Source organism: Culex quinquefasciatus, chromosome 2, assembly GCF_015732765.1.
Source record: "Culex quinquefasciatus strain JHB chromosome 2, VPISU_Cqui_1.0_pri_paternal, whole genome shotgun sequence".
In the NCBI taxonomy this organism is placed as follows: domain Eukaryota; kingdom Metazoa; phylum Arthropoda; class Insecta; order Diptera; family Culicidae; genus Culex; species Culex quinquefasciatus.
Window position 1 is genome coordinate 55,737,209 of NC_051862.1, and position 18,183 is coordinate 55,755,391.

Consider the following 18,183-nt stretch of genomic DNA (forward strand, 5'->3'; position numbering starts at 1 on the left):
TAGTTTTCGATAGAAACGATCCGATTTTTGTTTTTTTTTGAGACAAGCAAGTCGTATTGCTGGATTAAGTCCTTTCCATATCATCGAGGATCGGAAGGCACGTCGACGGATATGTTTTAAGGCTTATGATATAAAATAATTTTAATGAATGAAGCCCTTCCTACATCACCGTTGATCGGAAGGCACGCCGACGGAGAATTTCTGGAGAATCGCGGTCGAATTAATACTATATTTAAATCCCTAGATAGGTATCTTTCCGCAGCCGGCTGCCTAAGATTTTTAAAATTTCAACCCATAAACAAATTGCTCATGGTCGCATCACGGTGAATCCTGACCTCATACCCATCTTACTAACCCCTCAAAACTCATGTGATACTTTGTCGGAGACGCAGTCGATTTGGCGGTCCCATCACTCAAGTATCGGCTAACATTCCCATCCACTTCCCCGTGTCTTACCACTGGTCGTGGCCGGCGTCGGTATTGATCAGCACGATAGGGACCTTTGAAAATTGCGAAGGGGTGATGATTGGTTCCTACTTTTCATCTGTGGTCCACGGAGCAATGTTTGGGGGTCCTGGTCAATAACGAAGTAGCAGCTACGGGTAGACACCAATGCTATGCTATGCTATGAAATACCCATATCAGCCAAACATAGTTGAATGTTTAAGCTTTCAATTCATGCAAAAAGTTCATAGTTTTGTGAGAAATTTACAGAGTTATGTGCGATACAAAAAAAGGGGATCAAGTCTCTCCACTCTCCTATAGAAAGCATCTGAGCAAACCTTCAAACATCAGTTTTTGAACGTAGAACTTCAGGGTTAAGTTTAAGAGAAAAGAAATATTCGGAACATTTTTATTTTTTGACATGTCAATTTTGACTTAAGGGTCGAAAGCAACAGCCATTTTAAAGTAAAAAGAGATGCAAATTTAAAACTTAAATATCTCGAAAATGCGCAAGCTATATTTTAAGCACCAGGTTGCATTTGAAAGAGAAGATCCAGCAATACAAACGCTGAAAAATCTCAGAAGCATTTTTTCTTTAAACGTGAAAAATCTTCATTTGAAAAAGTATATTTTTCAAGTGAAAACCACATCAGACCACCCTAACGAAATTCTAAAATTGTCCAAATATATGTTTTCCATGTAATTTTGCCCGCTGAATCTAAATCAGGCTTCAGAATTTTAGTGTTTAAATGATAATTTTACATGGAAACCCAAAATATAACCAAAAATCGGTTATTTTGCGCAATTTTTTCGAATTATTTTATTTCATGTACAGCTTTTTCCTCTTGAGTGTTAGCAATATCTATAACAAAAAAAAACAACAACAAAAAAATTAAGGAATTAATTTTCCCATTTATTTTGACCTTTTCAGGCTGTTGTCAGAGAAGCATTAAACAGCAACAAACAAGCTTGTTGAATCCTAAACCTGCTTCAGAAATCAATAGCGTGCTTAAACAGCTTTTGGCATCGTTTGCCAATGTATTTCTCAAATGAGCCATAAAATTCCGATTCAGCAAACTTCACAATTGGAAATCACCAGAACAACAACAACAACACGGTTGCCAATCAGCCACCCAAAAGGCTTGAGGTTTTGTGACACTAAACAAGACGGTTTTGTGTGACCGCAGCCTTCGAAAATCTCCGATCGATTCGGACCGAGGCATAATCAAAAGATAAACGGAGCTTTCTCCCTCCCACTAGCTGGGTGGTAGGAAAATTCCGCCTCGCCAAATCCTGCCCAAGCGTGTCGGGGGAATCTGGAAAAAAGTTCAGCCATTTTGGGCAGTAAAAAATTGAGGGAAAGTGAAATTTCCACTTTCTGCTGGTTGTTGAAATGGAATGGAACGACGACAACTGGGTAACGACTTTGTTCTGGCTTTTTTTTCTGGGAGAGCTAAGATTGTCCTCAATTATGCCTTATTTCTTTTTGATTAGATTTTGCCCATTTTCCTCGCCCTTCACTGGAGCTTCAGCTGAGAAAGTGGAGGTATTTTTCTCGTTGACACAGGAAGAAAACTTTGGCCTTATTGTGGGAAGAGGACACGGATGAGGAAATTTCTAAGTTTTCCGGATAAAAACTCATTTGCTGAGTGAACTTTTTCCGTTGCCGTAAATAAATTTTAATTTTAATTGTTTTTTTTTTGTATAATGATGAAAATATTCCACATTATGTTTGCTTTGAGGAACTAATTCACCCGTTGCTATTTCTGAAAATAACACTCTGGAGTTCATTTCACCCGAGGACGAGGGTTGGCATTTTGGGGATCGAATTTCCCGGGCCCTCTGGACCGAAATCCCAGAGTTGATTAATGCCTTGAGATAAATTGGGAGTAGGAACCATTGATAAGGTACGAAACAAAAAGGTTTCCCCAATAGGTAAGCAATTCCAGGGGACACAACAGAAACGAGATTGGAAATAATTGTCACGGTTGATGTGCTTCTAAAATGGGGTTACTGTTGTGTTGAACTTGTTTCGATCGAAAGACATGATGTTTTGTAGATTTGCTAGTCTCATTTTATGCACAAAATATCGGTTGTTTGCGATTGTTCAGAACAAATGTTTAACTCTCCAACAAACTTCAAACTTGAACGTTCAAATCAAGCTCCGAACTACCATAAAGTGAAATCAACAAGATGACTCTCATACCAATAGTTGTGTATTGAGTGTCGCATCAGAAACAGAAACTTTGAAAATTCTCCTCGACTGAAAAAAGAAAATAGAAAAAAAATGTGTCACGATCGACCACCGGGGAACGTTCTTGAAAAAACACAACAACAAACTGCCAAAAGTCCCCCAGAAGAAATAAGGAGAAATACGGAACTAGTTCTGGCTCAGCTTCTAACGCCAAGGACGTCGAAGACGACGGAATTGACGATAAAGTTTTGTGGCAAAGTGCTGCCTTGCTGCGCCCCTGTGACAGTCGGTTGCAGTTTCAAGCAGCAAGAAAAGTGCGACTTGCCAGCGCAGGAAAAGAAAACGCTTTCCAAAGTTGACTTTTTATTGACTGTCAAGTGCATACCGGGGGAGAAACAGTATAGAGCATATCACTGAAATTGCTGCCATCAGGGAATGGGTTGCACGAAAAAAGCACACCAGAGTGACGATTGAAATCATCGGTTGCAAAACGTGAAACGACAGTTGAAAACCGACAATGATGCTGAAAATGTGCTTATTTTTATCGCTTGTGGAATGACTGGCAAATGGTGGTTTAAGTTTTCATGAACTTTGAAGGGAATGCAATAGTTTCTGAACTTAACTTTAACGATAAGCTATTTTTTTAATTTTTCTGCACTGTTTTTGGCATCGGAAAGCTGCTCTTACAAAAAGGTTATTAAAATATTCAAAAATCTGTATCTTGAGAACAAATTTTCTAATCGATTTGGTGTCTTCGGCAAAGTTGTTGGTAGAGCATAGAATTTTTCAGAATCCAATATATTTAATAGTAGTTTATGCAACAAGTTTCAAAAAAAACAAGATTTTTTTCAGCACGAGCCGTACATTTATCCAACGAGGCTCACCGAGTTGGTTAAATACGAAGAGTGCTGATAAAAACCAAGTTTTGCAACGAGTGTCATACAACATTTTTTGTGATTCCGAAAAACACCCGTTCAGTGAAATTATAAGTCAAATGTTCATGTAATTTGTCAATAAATCGTTCAAATCATTTTTTTTTTGAAAAGTATTGCTTTTTGAAACAAATGCTGAAAAGTTCAACTTTTCAGCGCCCATTTCAGTGATGAAAAGTAAAACTATTCAGCATTTATTATGAAAAAAGTTGCTATTCGATTCTGTTAGCTTTGGTACAGAAATGTAGACCATTTAGTCGTTCAAGAATGACGGGAAAAGTAAACACACTCAACCACAGAATACAACAACTACAACAGAAACTGAACTATTATTTATCACTAATTTAATTTTAGATTAGAACAAAAGGCAAAAAAGTTCTTATCTTTTTTCCTCAATTTTCAAAAACAATAATTTTTTCGAAAAATTGGCAATACTGCCAAATACATTTTCACCAACTTTTGCTATAGATCAAAACGTGCAATTTTTGTCAACCTGTCCAAAAACGAGCTTTTTCAAATGAGGTGTTAAGCCCGAGGCTGACTTCAAATTCGCTACGTTGTGTTGTTGTTGCTGTAGTCCAGGCGCGTAGAATCTCTTAATTGAATAAAACAATCGTTTGAGGTGACTGCTGAACCAACCGTCTCGGACGGTGGTCAGCGCGCGAAGAGGCAGAAAAGCTTTACTGTTCTGTTCTGTTCAGTACAAAAGTAGTAAGGAAGTAAACACAGGGGACGGACACAAATACCGTCTTGCACGAACAAGAGGTTATTTTGCACATATCAATATTTGGAGTGAAAAGTCAAATGATAAAAATAGTATTTTTATACAGGTGCAATATTATTTCTGAGAGTTCACAAGCAATTCCAACTAAATTATTAAGAGACTTGAATGATAATCTTTTCGAAAAAAATATTTCAGTGGTGGTTAGGTAAAAAAAAAGTAACAATATCAACAAAAAACAACAATTTTTAGTGGATATAGCTTGAAAATGGTGCACGATACCGAAAATTTTGCAGAGTATTTTTCGGTTGCAAATTTCATTTGACATCTAAAATTAAAAAAAATATATTGTTTTTTTCCATGTCCAAATAGTTTTTTAACAACTTGTGCCATAATCCAAAAGATGGCATTTTTGTCTTCTTAAACGCATTCAAAAATGAAAAATTTCAAAGCTAGATATTTTGCACAACACAAAAATAAAACGATGTTTTGATCATTAAATGTAACTTGAATATTATCAAATGACGCAACAAAGAGATACAAAACAAAATTGAAGAAAAACTTTTTCCGAGCTCTGGGTGATTGTGAAGTAGTTTTGAAAAAATCCGAAACAAAATAATTTTTAGAAGAATTTTTGTTCTAAAAAACATTCATCCGACGAAATCTTAAATTGTGATAATACTTTCAAGAATGATAGTTTCCAACATGTGACTTTGTCAATGTTTAAAAAATTAAAAGTAATATTCAAATAAAAGCCAAAATAAAAAAACAAGCAACATTAATCAATAATAATTACAGGTAATAAAAAAATAAGTCAAAGCAAATTAAATTCAACATGGGCATGAATCAAAGATAAATAATGAAAAAAAAATTAACTAGCGATCACATGAGATAAAAGTTTAAGATTGTAGGACTGGTCAAAAACTACCCAAAAAGAATAAAAAAATGATTAAGATGAGTACTTTAAACTGAAAAACACTATAAGTACAATAAAATAATACTCACAAGCAAGAATTAAAAAAAAACACCATGAAAGATTAATTTGAGGAGATTAGCATTCTTTTTTTTTAAACCTAGAGAAAATATAAACATTTAAAGCATGATCTGACAGTTTAATAAATAATAATTTAGCTATGATTGGAAAAGTAATAATATAAAGAAGATCAAGAGATGCTCTTTAAAACAAATGCACTAATCTCACTAAAATCAAGAATGTTTTATAACACAAAATTTGCAAAAAAATCAAATTTTGCACAATGAAGTTTAATTTATCCTTCTACAGTGCATTTGATTTTTTTATGTATTTGGGAGGATGATTTTAGCAAGTGTTGATCATCAAATCAACTAGGGGAGAGTGGGGAGACTTGATCCCCTTTTTTTTGTATCGCACATAACTCTGTCAATTTCTCACAAAACTATGATCTTTTTACATGAATTGAAAGCTTAAACATTCAACTATGATTGGCTGATAAGGGTATTTCATCAGATAATCTCTTCGAATCAAGCCAAGCGTTTTTGCCTTCCTCACTGAGGTAAGGCTATAATCCTGCTCTAAAAATGAACTTCTTATAAAAACGTCGTAGACCCACCTTCATGTATACATATCGACTCAGAATCGAAAACTGAACAAATGTCTGTGTGTATGTGTGTGTGTATGTGTGTGTGTATGTGTGTGTGTGTATGTGTGTGTGTATGTATGTATGTGACCAACAAACTAGCTCATGTTTCTCGGCACTGGCTGAACCGATTTGACCCGAACTTGTTGCATTCGACTTGGTTTAGGGTCCCATAGATCGAGTTTTATACAGATTGAAGTTTCGATAAGTAGTTCAAAAGTTATGTATAAAAATGTGTTTTCACATATATTTGGATCTCACTTAACTGTATGTAAACTATGTCCGGGTCCATCATCCGACCCATCGTTGGTTAGGTTATCAAAAGACCTTTCCAAAGAGTCCAAAACATTGAAGATCTGGCAACCCTGTCTCGAGATATGGCCACTTAAGTGATATTGATGTACTTTTTTGAAGCCGGATCTCACTTAAATGTATGTAAACTATGTCCGGGTCCATCATCCGACCCATTATTGGTAAGATTATCAAAAGACCTTTCCAACGAGTCTAAAACATTGAAGATCTGGCAACCCTGTCTCGAGATATGGTCCCTTAAGTGATATGATGTACTTTTTTGAAGCCGGATCTCACTTAAATGTATGTAAACTATGTCCGGCTCCACTATCCGACCCGACGTTGGTTAGGTTATCAAAATACCTTTCCAACGAGTCTAAAACATTGAAAATCTGGCAACCCTGTCTCGAGATATGGTCCCTTAAGTGATATGATGTACTTTTTTGAAGCCGGATCTCACTTAAATGTATGTAAACTATGTACGGATCCATCATCCGACCCATCGTTGGTTAGGTTATCAAAAGACCTTTCCAATGAGTCTAAAACATTGAAGATCTGGCAACCCTGTCTCGAGATATGGTCACTTAAGTGATATTGATATACTTTTTTGAAGCCGGATCTCACTTAAATGTATGTAAACTATGTCCGGGTCCATCATCCGACCCATTATTGGTAAGATTATCAAAAGACCTTGTCACCTCCCCATTTCCGGGGAAAGTGCGAGCATGAGACAAGATGGAGTACTATTGAGTAGCAGGAGTACCATTTCCTGCACAGATGCAATAGAACACAGCAAACAATAAAAATGGGTCGAATTCCAACAGAATCCCAGATAATCAACCAGCCCTCCCAAGACAAGGATAAATTCAACCTACACAGAAATAAAAGAGGGGATTTTAGCGTACTTACATCTATATTGGCGAACTAAACCTAGTTGGCGTCCTTAAAACTAGAGTTGCGGGTGTAAACCTGTGTGTGTGTGTGACCCCCCGTGTATCCCTCGACGATCCGGAACAACGTTGCTGCCCGGGCAGAACCCAGCTTGGTCACCGGCGAGAACGCCGGCCATCCGGTGCATTTGCCCCGCCGTCCAGTCGGCAGGAATGCACAGCAGCGCACTGCTCCACACCACGGCTCCAGCCATGATGGAATTTAGCTTGCGAAACAGGAAATGAAGGCCTGCACAATGGCAGACAGAACAATTAGAACACATTCGACGATCAAAAGCACATTTTGGGACTTATTTTAGAGACGGGTTCACAGCTGAATCTTACCGATCTCAAATTATCCAACTACTCCAGCATGGCCATGCTTTCCATGCTGATAGTAGACGCCACCTCACTAGACACGGAAAACGGTACAAAAAACACCAATTAGCACAAATTAAACACACGAGGGAGGGTCGTCACTCTACCTCTCCACCGCGACCAATTTTCGGTATCGCGGCACCTCGCACTCCAGTGCGGTTAATTTTCCACGCCGATACTTATCCTAGGCGAAACAACGAAAATTACAAATCTGTCTCAAAACCACAAAATCCGCGAAATTACACTGGTGAGACGGTTTATACCACAAGAAAACACAATTAGCTAAACTTCTGCTGGCCAATCGTCTGGCGGAACACTTGACGGGTCGACGATCGAGGCGGTCTCTTTGATGCTTAACCAGTGACTGATGATGATCTGCGGGCGACGATCGGCTATATTGGTTCGCCGATCGCGCCGCGTGTTATCTCTCACGGCTCTAGTTGGCGTCGGCCGATAAGAGATTAGAGAGTGAGTGCCGGGGCGTCGCCAGGGTGGCTGCTCGACTTGATTTCCCCCCTCGGGAAATTAGTTTGATGCTGGCATGGTTGATGTTGGTCCGGTTTGTTGAAGTGGTTTTTACATGAGACATGATTTCTGTGTTTGTGCTAAATGTGCTCACGTGCTAGGGTAATCAATCAATGATCGGCCTTCGATTTTTAAATTGCCCAATATCATGTGCATGTGTTCCCTATGTGCGTGCAGTTCACTGGGAGATTACGCGCTCGCGAGAGTAAACGCGCAATCAGCATCGATCGGCTGCTGGGAAGCCGCGATCGATGATGATGATGATGGTTCTTGGCTTCTTGTTTGTGTTGTAAGTGTAGTGGTTTTATAAAAAATTCTAGAAGACAAAAGATCAAATTTTGCCCTGATTGGGATGGCTTAGGGCACTCTTCTTATTATTCGCAGACTTCTACTGTTGCGATGGTACACTGCAGCAGGCAGGTTACAATACCCCCACACCAGACAGAAATATGGGATTAGTATCAACCAAAGGAAGATATCTAAGACCAGTATTGCTGTGGTCGCTAGACACTCCTCGTAACCCACTCTCCCACAACAGACAAGCGGAATCCAATTTAATAAACTCACAGTTAAAACAATCCCAGTGTCTTATTATGATATAGTTCTTTTCTTCTTGTAAGTCCATTTGTTCATTGATCATAAATTGGATTCTTGATTCAGTACATTCAATTAGGTTTCGATAAATACATTCTTGGTACACACACTCTTTCAAAAATTCCTAGGTAAAATTGAATTCATCCCATTCATGCAAAGTCGTTCATGCAACACTTTAAAATAATAAATTAAACTTTCACACACTTTAAAATCAACACTAAATCACTTCAATCATTTTTATTCATTCACTCTCACTATCAAACAATCTCACTCATTAATTGGGTGGCCAACCCTCATGTATACTATCAAACATACTATATCATACTAATTTCACTTAAATAAATAATCACAACACACTAAAATTGAAACCTAATCAGTTAGTACGAATCTATGCGGGTATTAAATCCTGAGCAGCAAAAATACCAATATTTCTTCCTTCTTCATCGGCTAGCTCATAAGATGAAGCGCCTTTTCTCCCAATTACTTTACATGGAACATAAACTGGGCCCAATTTAGCTGCATAATTATCTGGGGCACTTGAAATTTTGAAGTTCCTCTTATACACTTTTTGACCAACATTAAATTCCTGCGGCACTGTTTTATGTTTGCTATCGTAACTCTTTTTGTATTTATTAAATTGTTTTCTGTTATTTTCAATTACTTTCTCATACAACGGACCAAGCACTGCCCTTCTCTGCTGGACAAATCGGTCAGGTGATGGGTCAGAAGTTTGACCACCTTGATGATGATCTCTCCCATCTAGAACCGACTCAAACCCATGCGCTAAGAAGAAAGGTGTAAATCCGGTTGAATAATGTTTTGTATTGTTAATTGCAAATTCTATTTCTGATAAGCGACTATCCCACAGTCGGTGATCTTCCTGGCAGTACGTTCTAATACAAGCTAATATAACTCTGTTGACGCGTTCTACAGGGTTGTTTTGACAATGTCTTCGACTATTTTTAAAATGATGAACATGATATTTTTGTAACAAATCTTGAAATTTGTTGCCTAGAAACGTCACAGCATTGTCCGATATCACAACTTGCGGAGAACCGTATTTTAAAACCACTCTTTTCCATAATTTCAGTTAAACTCTCCACACTTATCTTTCTCACAGGAAATAATCTGACAAACTTTGTAAAAACATCTAAACAAACTAACAAATCCATGTTACCATGTTTACTACGAACAAAACCACTTATGTAATCTAACGCGATCATTTGAAAAGGACGAGTAGCATTTTTATGCTCCCCCATCGGCGGTACAGTTGCAACAGTTGGATATTTTGCTTGTTTACATTTAGCACATTTAGACAAAATTCGTTTCACATCTGATTTCATTTTTGGCCAGTAATATTTTAATTTGATTCTTTCTAACGTTTTATCAGTTCCTAGGTGCATTAGTTGTTCATGTTGTTCTACGACTAACTGTGTGACTTTGTCTGGTGGAACAACTAACTTCCACTCAAACCGGCTACCTTCAAAGTCTGATCTTGCCGCGATGAATTTGTGTAAATCTCCATTCTCAATTTTGAAATTCGGGTAGTCTTCGGGGTTGCTAGTTACTTTTTGTTTTAAATTTGTGAACCAAGCTGACGTGGAATCAGTGAAGATAGCACATACTGCTCGGCTCAAAGTATCACAGACAATATTCTCTTTCCCTTTCCTATGCTTAATGGTCATCGCATGCCCTTGCAGTTGCACTGACCAGCGAGACAACCGTGACCCTGGCCTCCACTTAGAATCTCGAATGTATGTTACCGCTGAGCAGTCTGTAATTAATTCAAAATGTGAACCCTCAACATACGTTCTAAAATGATCAATTGATTCAAGTGCAGCTAATCCTTCCTTTTCTGTCGCAGCATACTTTTTCTCACACGACCTCAACTTTCTGGAAAAATAGGCAATAATATGTTCCTTCCCCTCAACCTCTTGCGTTAAAATACCTGCAATGGCAAGATCACTTGCATCAGTTTGAATTTTAAATTCTTTCGACCAATCGGGATTAGCGAGAACAGGTTCAGACATGAGACATTCTTTTAGTTTAATAAAAGCATGTTCAGCCTGATCGTTCCACTGAACCTTCTTGGGTTTACCTTTGAGCAAATCTGAGATTGGGGCTGCAATCCCGCCAAAATTTGGAATAAAATTACGATAATATCCTGCCACCCCCAAAAATCTGCGAATCTCCTTTGGAGTTTGTGGTCTAACAAACTTGGATATCGCTGCCACTCTCTCAGGGTTGGGTTGATAGCCCTCTTCAGAAAGAATGAAACCCAAATATTTGATTTTACGCAGACAGAATTTACATTTATCAATATTCACAGACAGATTTGCTTCACGTAAACACTCGGACACAATTTTTAAATTTTTTTTTTTGAATTAAATATACTTTATTGAATCTTTCTTATAATAATTACATTTGGTTTACATAATAAGTGGTCAGCTGTGGCTCTTCAGCTTTAGTTTGCTTTTCGTGATTTAAACACTGTTCATTTTCTTAACTTTAAAAGTATATGATTTATCATTTTTGTAACACTAGGTACAATGAGGAAAAAAAAAATTTAAGAAAACATTACCTAACCTAAAACTAACTTAACCTTACCATAAACTAAACCAATCCTTGAATCAAGGGGTATTCAGATATAGCACATTTTTCCCTGAATTTCAAACATTTTTCTTGAATCTTCTGATCCAACATTTTTACTTCTGCTAATTCATGAACCTCACTTGATCTTGTCCAGCCAGGAACATTCAAAACCATTTTGAGTACCTTGTTTTGGACACGCTGGAGCTTCAATTTATGAGTTCTAGCGCAACACTCCCAAACAGGTACTGCATACTCAATAACGGGGTAAATTATTTGTTTGTAAACTGCTAGCTTATTTTTCAAAGATAGCTTTGATTTTCTGTTAATTAAAGGATACAAACACCTGATGAGAATGCTGCACTTGTTCAATATTTTATCTACATGCTGCCGAAACAATAGTTTCGAGTCAAGTATGAGACCTAAATAGACAACTTCCTTTGACCAGGGTATCGAAACATCATTCATTTTAATCAAAACATCATCCTTTGGGACAAATCTGGCCGATTTGGAAAGTGGAAAAATGATGGTTTGAGTTTTGGCTGCATTTATGCGAATTTTCCAGTCGCCAAAGTATTCGGAAAGAACGTCAAGACCCTTCTGAAGACGGCCAACTAAATATCTGGTTATTTTACCCTTATAAATAACGGCAGTGTCATCAGCAAAAAGTGACAACACACCATTACCAGGAAGAGTAGGCAAATCAGATGTAAAAATATTGTACAGAAGTGGGCCAAGAATACTTCCTGGGGAACCCCAGCATCAATGTTGAATAATCCAGAAGCAATCCCATTCAGAAAAACCCTGAACGATCTCTCCGAAAGATAGTGCTGGATAATTTTGATAAGATACATTGGAAAACCGTATAAATACAGTTTATGTATCAAACCATCATGCCAAACATTGTCAAAAGCCTTCTCAACATCCAACAAAGCCATAGCAGTTGATTTAGACTCAAGCTTGTTCTGCTTGATGATTTTAGTTACTCTCGTGAGCTGATGAGCAGTATTATGTCCCTTTCGGAAGCCAAACTGTTCATTCAAAATTATATTATTATCGTTGGTAAAATCCAAAAGCCTTGAATAGATGACCTTCTCAAAGAGTTTGGACAGACTACTCAAAAGACTAATGGGACGATAACTTGTTGGCGATGTTGGATCTTTTTGAGGCTTCAAAATTGGTATGACTTTGCCCAGTTTCCAATTGGTGGGGAAGTAACCAAGTTGCAAACATTTATTGAAAATATTGGCTAGATGTTGAAAGAACTGATCACTCTGTTTTTTCAACACTAGATTAAAAATGTTATCAAAGCCTGGAGCTTTCATATTTTTCATTTGTTTTACTGCAACTTTGACTTCCTCACCAGAAACATGGGAATCTGCAGGAAATTCAAAGGTAGAGTCATTGATTGTTGAAATACTATTGGCAACTGATGTTTCTTTACGGCTGGTCATGGAAGCGCCAAGATTATGTGAACTAACAAAATGAAGCCCAAGTGCATTTGCCTTTTCCTCGGATGTAATCAAAGGAGAATCCTCAACAATAAGAGGAGGAATAGGCTTTGGTTTGTTTTTAAGAACTTTTGAAAGTTTCCAAAATGGTTTTGAATAATTCCCAAGCTGGCTTACATGTTTTGAAAATTCTTGATTTCTGATATTGTCAAGTCGGTCTTGTATGATTTTGTTCAAATTGTTAACTGAAATCTTTTGTCATAGTCCCCAGTCCGTTGATATTGTCTCCTATAAACATTCCTAAGTCTAATCAAGTGTTTAGTATCTACGTCAATATCAGTTACCTTAAAATTAACAGGAACCTCCCGAACGTTGGCAGCCTCTGCTTGGTTGATAGCCTGCTGGATCACCTCCAGCGAACGATCAATATCAGCAGAAGTTTCCGGGTGTTGATCATAGTCGATGTTGCTGTCTACCACTTGCTGAAACTGCTGCCAGTCAACGTTGTGGTAATCTTTCCGGGTTGGTTGCCGCTGCGGAGTAACGGAAGCTCCAACCTCCACAACCACCGGATAGTGATCAGAACTCAACTCTTCAAACACCTCAGGATGAGCCACGTTCTCAGCCATATTGGTAATGAAGAAGTCGATGATTGAGTGATTCCCAGACCGAGCCACCCTCGTTGGACGATCCGGACTCACAACGTTGTAGTATCCGTTTTGCAGATCGTTGTGCAGAATCACTCCGTTCCGATTCCTCCTGCTGTTGCCCCAAACTTCATGCTTCGCGTTGAGGTCACCAGCGATGATGTACTTTGCGCTCCGCCGTGTCAGCTTCTGGATATCGCTCTTCAGTTTTGCTGCTGAACCATCTCTGGAATTCACCTGACGTGGGCAGTATGCAGCAATGAAGAGTACTGGGCCAACCGAAGTGGGAATTTCCACTCCAACGGCCTCGATGATGTCCAGCTTAAAGTGTGGCAGCCGGCGTGGCTTGAGATCACGATGAACAGCGACAAGCACACCTCCTCCTCCAGAGGTGGTCCTATCGAGCTGCGTCGCGATCTTGTAGTTTTGCAGATAAACTTTTTCACCGGGCTTCAGATGAGTTTCCGTGATGGCAGCTACGTCGATCTCCTTCTCGCGAAGAAAATCCACCAGCTCTAAGTTCTTCCTCCTAATGGAGCAAGCGTTCCAATTCAGCAGCTTGAGGGACCTACGATCCATACTGGATGACGAACGAGGTCAGCACTTCAATCTGCTGGGTCTTGGTTTTGCATCCACGCAGTGCAGCGGACATCTGTTTGAAAATATTGAGGAGTTCGGTTGAGGTGTAAAGATCATTACCATTTTCCTCAACTGCTGGTTCTTGGGTTGGTCTTGGCTCCTGGCTGAAGCCCGGTGGTGGCGGTCTCGGCTCCTGGCTGGAACCCGGCCGTGGATGATTCATCTCAGCTCTCTTCCTGGGATCCAACGGCAACGGTGCCAAGTTCGGGACCTGGCGTCGCGGTTGAAGAGGTGGAAAATTTTGCTCCACCAGGGCTGGAGGAGTTCTACGACGCTGAGGCTGATTCTTCGTCGATGCTTGCTGCCGAATTTTCACGAACTCAGCTCTCTTGGGGCACTTTCGGTCGGTTGACGAGTGCTCACCGTTGCAGTTGAGGCACTTCACCAGCGAATCTTGGATGCACTGGGATGTGATGTGCGCATCGGTACCACATTTGGCGCAACGACGCTTCAGGTGGCAGTTCTTACCTCCGTGCCCGAAACCCAGGCAGTTGAAGCATTGTGTGACGTCACGATGCACTGGTCGGTATCGCTCCCACGACACGATAATGTTGAAAACCGCTCGAATTGCCTTCAGCTCAGGAAGCGTCGTCGATCCCTTAGCCAAATGCAGCAGGTAGAGCTGGTCACGGTACTTGATGTCTTTGTTGCGTCGGCTCATTTTGTGCACGGCCAACACATCCAGTTTCAAAACTTTTAGCTCGGCAGCTAATTCCTCCACTGGCATGTCGTACAGACCTCTGACGACGATTTTGTACGGCTTATCCATGACGACATCATGGGTAAAGTACTCCGCCTCGTTTTCGGTCAAGTAATCCTTGACCAGTTGATAGTGCTGCCTGGATTGCACCAGCACCTTAAATCCGTCCTGACACAGACGAATGTTGCCTAGGACTTTCCCAGACTTGATGAGTTCAACCAGCCCCGCACGAAAGTCGATCGTTGCTGCTGATTGCCTCACATAAAAGGAGGCAGTTTCTCCTTTCGCTGTTTCACTTCATTCTCCTTTGCTTCCGCTACCTGGTCCTCGTCAGGCAGTCCAGCAAACTTGTTGTTCTTCAAAAGCTGCTCCTCGTGCGATGAAGAGTTCTCCTCCTCCTCATCCATCGGTACAGTACCGTCGCTCTTTTTCGTCTTTTTGCTGTTCGATGTCACTTCCAAAAGCACCTTCCTTTTGGAAATTCCCGGTTTTTGGCCATCAGTTGAGGCCTCAACCTTCCTTTTGGAAATTCCCACTTTTTTGCCTGCTTGAGCCGCAGGTAGGGCAATATTGCCGGCGTTTTGCGCCGGGACGCGACGAGTCATGTTGATTCAGACAACCTTCACCAACGAATGCTCGGATAACAATGACAATTTTTAAATACTTCACATGATCTTCAAAAGTCTCTGTCGCAACAATGATGTCATCGAGATAGGAAAAAATATATGGCTCGAACATTCCCTCTTTCAAAACTTTATCTAAAATCCTGGACAAAGTTGCACTACTATTTATTAGTCCAAATGGTAATCTTTTGTATTGGTATAAACCTCTTCCTATTATTTTGAAACTACATAATCTCCTAGACTCCTCAGACAACATCACTTGCAGAAACGACTCCTTTAAATCTATCACAGAAAAGTATTTATTTTTGCCTAAGTTACTGATAATTCTCATTGTACTGGCCAATGGATAAGCATCCCTGATTGTTTTCGCATTTAACTTTCTAGCATCAAGACACAGCCTCATTTCACCGCTTTCTTTCTGAACTGGAACAACATGCAAAGCCCAGTCAGATCTTGAAGGCTCTATAATTTCCATCTTAAGTAAACGATCAATTTCTGTATAAACTTTCTTTTGAATCGCAGGTGAGAATGGGTGTGGATTAAGATGAATTGGAGTGCTATCACTAAGTTCAATTGTGTGTTCCATAACATTACACGTTTCTAAAGTCCCTGGTTTTGACACCTTAAATGAATCAGAGACTACTTTCATTTCCTCAGCTTGTTCAGCAGTGAGCACATGGGCATCGGGATTTTGATTTTGACTAGATTCAGTATTGTTAACAAAATAAGTTGATTGCTCAATACAACAAACATTATTGCGATCACAACCAGAAAATGACAAGGTAATATTAAACAGTTTAAAAAAATCCATCCCAAGTATGCACCTGTTGTCTAACTCCGGTACAACTAAACAAGGCAAAATTTTAGTAACTCTATCCACATTAAAAGGTACATCAACAAAACCTAAAACTTCCATCGCATCACCACTCGCTGTCGAAATTGAAATCTCATTCTCTAACGGTTGAATCTCCAAAAGCTAGTAAGATTTCCAAAATTTTCTCCTACAATTGACACATTACTACCACTGTCTAACAATCCATGCAGTTGCAACCTAAAACATTGAATTTTAGAAAATATCTCTGATCGCCACTAAAATCAACACAAACTTCATTCACACTTTCAAATGTCCTTTCATATTCCCTATCAGAATGCTCTGAATCAGATGCACACTCTCCACGCACATCAACTTCATCTGCTATTTGCTGAAATAAATCTATCATCGGTTCAGTTCTCCCACCTGGAGGATTTGCGGGGGAGGGGAAAACCACCTCCTTCAATTTTCCCTTCGTCTGTTTTTTTCTTCACAGAACGGACACTCCTCATAATGAAATTCTGGCAAACCACAAATACAACAAAACACATTGCGACGAGAATAACAAGTACTAAAATGATGTCCAAACTTACGACAATTTAAACAAATACGACCATCAGGTTGTTTGTAATAATGCAAAATTTGATCCCTATTTAACGATCTCCAACCATTCTCTGGATAGAACTCTTCTTGCGTTCTTCCTCTTTCTTGAGTATTTTGATTTCTGTTTGTATTCTGGTAATTTTGTTGTTGTTGCTGGTTGTTTCTATAGTTGTTTTGATTATATGAACTAGACTGACCAGTATTTGAATGATTTTGGTTAGACTGACTAGATCTTGTTGTATTTTGGTTTGCTTGATTGTGTCGGTTGCTATTTTGTTGATTTGTTTGATTATTCCTTGTTGTTGATTGACCTGCATGATTGTCCCTATCCTCACGACTTTGATTAACTAACTGGCTCTGATTTTGTTGATTTCTCCTACGCTCATGAGGTTCTTGCTGTTTGTAACTCGTAGATGGTCCTTCCGTAATGATTTCGTGAATATTTTGATTATCAAACGACTGTACCAGACGATTCATCAACCCTTCATTGCAATTATCAATTCTGCCACATAGATCTTCTAGCTCATTGATGCTCATCCCCTTCCTTTTGATTAGCGCCAACCTGTCCCTGTAGTGCCACTTCATTGTGTGCCAAATAATATCAAATTTGTCTTCCTCAGCTAGTGGTGTTGTTCGGCATAAAAAGAACTGCTCCATCCTGACCAAAAGTTTGAGAAAGTTTCATTTTTGTTTTGTGACATAGAAAACGATCTCACTTTGATGTAATGATCAATATTGTTCGGCAGGTACTGATGTCTCAAAGCATGAATGAAAAAATCCCAATCTTCATTCCTAAAAGTCGGCCACTTCAAAACAAACCAATCCTGAGCTGGCCCAACCAGTAACAAATGTGCTGATTCAAACAGCTCTGATTTAGTCACCCGCTCAGAATGAGCAAAAAATTCTACTCTGCGCAAAAACAAATTCAACCCTATACCATTGTCTGTGCCACTGTATTTGATGGGCCACTGCGATATTGGTAAAGTCTTCTTATTCGCCCTACCAGAAGTGTTCATGTTGTAAAACAACGGATTATTCGAAAAATTAACATTGTCAAAAGAAGCTGATTTTATGTTAAATCCAGGCGGCAAAAGTTTTTCAGAGTCATCCGGCTTAACATCATCTAAATTAGGTGGCTTATCAAGGTCTAAATCAGGTGCACCTCCCTTATCATCTTTAGATTTCGATTTCTTCTTAATCTTCTTCCCTGACTCATCTTCCTTCTTCTTGTTCTTCTTATCTTTGGATGGTTTTGATTTTGATGATTCGGGATTTTGAGGATCAGGATTTGGAGGATCAGATTTTGGGGAATTAGGTTTAGGTTTTGGTGGCGACGGGGGAGGATCAGGGATAGGACTCTTCTTCTTTGCTGGATCATCTTTTTCACACCTTTTCTTCTGCTCTTGTGATTTGCTTGCATAAACTTCAGATAACTTCCTCATAAATCTCGGCGAAATTGTCAACCTTTTGATCTGCTTGGGGTTCATTTTCTTAAT

At 39.2% G+C, this 18,183-nt stretch overlaps 1 protein-coding gene and 1 long non-coding RNA gene across 5 annotated transcripts in view; both read right to left on the reverse strand.

Annotated features, from left to right (window-relative positions):
• Positions 1 to 18,183, reverse strand: part of LOC6039660 (alpha-catulin) — a 289,120-nt gene that overhangs the window by 231,668 nt on the left and 39,269 nt on the right. The window lies entirely within an intron of this gene.
• On the reverse strand, positions 7,093 to 7,885 carry LOC119767151. Its single transcript, XR_005277360.1, has 4 exons — positions 7,749 to 7,885; positions 7,613 to 7,689; positions 7,473 to 7,539; positions 7,093 to 7,377 (listed from the first exon to the last, which is right to left on the reverse strand). It is a non-coding gene; the product is annotated as an uncharacterized LOC119767151 (long non-coding RNA).